Source organism: Halichoerus grypus, chromosome 3 (genome assembly GCF_964656455.1).
Source record: "Halichoerus grypus chromosome 3, mHalGry1.hap1.1, whole genome shotgun sequence".
NCBI lineage: Eukaryota > Metazoa > Chordata > Mammalia > Carnivora > Phocidae > Halichoerus > Halichoerus grypus.
In genome coordinates this window covers 95,368,577-95,371,485 of record NC_135714.1, presented here as the reverse complement: position 1 = coordinate 95,371,485, position 2,909 = coordinate 95,368,577, and the positions used below count along the sequence as shown (strand labels likewise).

Here is a 2,909-nt window from a genome sequence, read left to right as displayed (position 1 = left end):
AGGTTGACCTGATTCTGCACAACAAAGATACATACAGAATATCACCATGCTGAATTCTCTCGCAGTTCATTTTAAAATCATTTACTGAAACTGTCAAACATATGGTTTTAAATATACATATTTTATATAGAAAATTGCTTGAAGCATTTCCATGTTCCTTGAATAACCATTATGCATATATGCATAAACCAGGAAAGGTCTAATTGCTATTTGCATGGATTATTTACAGCTAAGTGGTCTATGAAGAAATGAGAGTTCATAAAAATGCTATTGTGTATGAAAACCAATCTGTGTTGCTTATTTTAATTGGGTATAAGATTATTGGTTTATAGATTTTAGAAACAGCCGTATAAATATTTCTCACAAACAGAACAAAGGTTATAGAAGTAATCTGTCAACTAAATGCTTTAATAAACTTTTCTAACTGAATGTTTTATTTTCACAGAAAAATGTGTTTCCTGGTTTCCTGTCTCCAATAGGTCTATCACTGCATATATAAATATGCATTTTTAAAATTACTAAAATGCCTCTTCTATTTTGTAGAATTCACTTGTCATTTTATCTGATATTGTTGTAGTAATCAAAGACATCTAACATTGGTGGTCACCAGTGATATTGGGTTTTTTGTTTGTTTTTTGGGGCAAAAATATTAGAGGTATTTAAAATACAGAAAAGACTAGTATATAGTTACTTACCCCAAGATATTCACACTCAAGGAGAACGGAAGACAAAATAACTTTCTTCCCTTAATATACTTTCTTCCCTTAATTTTTTTTTGTTTCAACTATGAAAACAAATGGTTCTACTCTACTCTTTGATCTGAACATCAAAAGTTGTAATGGCATCATGCCTATAAGTTACGGGAGTCTTTTATTGCAAAATGGGCATAAAATCCTAGTCTAGTTGTGATTCTGCATAAATTTTTTATGCTCTACTTTTCTTTCAAAGGGAAAGTAAGTAATGTTCTCTGGAGTAAGAAGTTTCTCATTGCTGCATAGGGACTAACAATGGACACTGAGAAGGATGTTCAATCCCAAAAGCAGCAGCCAGTCGTATTAATCTGTGGAAAATGTCATAAAGAAAATGAAATAAAATCCAAGTATCCAATCAAATGCAGAGACTGTGAATACAGAATAATATACACGAAAAATACTAAAATTTTGTTGGTTTCTGATGCTCAATGAAACATTTAGAATTCAGAGGAATATCTTAATTTATGTTTAAATTTGTCATTAATGTTTCTCATTGTTGTGTAGCCTTTGATTAGCATGTTTTCCTTTATAAATAAAATTACATTCACATAATCTTATTTCATTTCATTTTTATAACCATAGTTTACTTATCTATTCACATTTTATGTTAAGAAATTATTTTTGTTCAAGTAAATAACTTACAATTCTATTTCATATGCAATACATATGTATCACATATTATGATTCATATGCAATGTAAAATGAAAGTTAAAATTGCTTCCCCAAACCAAGCTTTTAATCAAAACCTATAATCATCTGGGGCTCTTTCCAAAAAAAGCAGATTTCTAGGACTTTCTAGGCTTACTCACTGATTAAGTAAATTCCTTGAAAACTACTGTTGTACATTACCAACTATTTGTCAATGCTCTAGTATTATTTGATGTGGAGTACACCACATCATCAAGTATACATACTTAATGTATGTATGCATACATAATTTTGAGTCCTGTTGTTCATTTATTCGTTGGTGTAGGCCTTTCTGTATTTCAGCATAAGTTTTCACAATTTTTAAAATTTTGGCAGAGGAAAGAAACTTGAATGTTTGTGTTCTGTAAGGTAAAATCAACCTTAAGTAAAGTGTTAAACAGATTATTAAGGCAGATGCAATTTTCTACGTGTAATCATTCATGAAGCTCATGCTTTCAAAGCTGAAAGCTCTGCTCTCAGGATATAAAAAGATTAGGAATTGATTTATACTTAATTGTTGGATAAATATTGAATTTTTTTGCCTTGATTTTAGGGACATGGAATTAATGATCAAAAATATATTCCATCAGTTCTAGGATTCCTTCACAATGGGACATCATGTTGGCCTCCCTAACATTCATTTTAAAGATTAGACATATTCTAACTTTATTAATAGCTAATATTTATCCAATTCAAAAATGATCTCTGCTACTTTTTATAAACACCTATATCTATATTACCATCATGGTTTCCTAAGTTCTTCAAATTTTTATATGCTATATGAAATACTATGATGTTCAGATTTTTTTTATTATGTTCAGTTAGCCACCATATAGTACATCAGTTTTTGATGTAGTGTTCAATGATTCATTAGTTGTGTATAACATCCAGTGCTCATCACAATATGTGCCCTCCCTAATACCCATCACCCAGCTACCCCATCCCCCCACCCTCTCCCCTCTGAAACCCTCAGTTTGTTTCTGGGAGTCCATAGTCTCTCATGGTTTGTCTCCCTCTCTGATTTCCCCTCCTTCAGTTTTCCCCCCCTTCCCCTATGGTCCTCCATGCTATTCCTTATGTTTTACATATGAGTGAAACCATATGATAATTGTTTTTCTCTGCTTGACTTATTTCACTTAGCATAATCCCCTCCAGTTCTATCTATGTTGATGCAAACTGTGGGTATTCATGCTTTCTGATGGCTGAGTAATATTCCATTGTATATACGTACCACATCTTTATCCATTCATCTGTTGAAGGGCATCTTGGCTCCTTCCACAGTTTGGCTATTGTGGACATTGCTGCTATGAACATTGGGGTTCATGTGCCCCTTCTTTTCACTACATCTGTATCTTTGGTGTAAATACCTAGTAATGTGATTGCTGGGTCGTAGAATAGCTCTATTTTTAACATCTTGAGGAACCTCCATACTGTTTTCCAAAGACCTCAATGTGAGGCAGGAATCCATCA

General features: G+C 32.5%; 1 pseudogene; it reads left to right on the top strand.

Moving 5' to 3' along the window:
- The first annotated feature begins 1,007 nt into the window (after positions 1–1,007).
- LOC118550889 (DNA-directed RNA polymerases I, II, and III subunit RPABC4 pseudogene) lies at positions 1,008–1,184 on the top strand (annotated as a pseudogene).
- Positions 1,185–2,909: the final 1,725 nt, after the last annotated feature.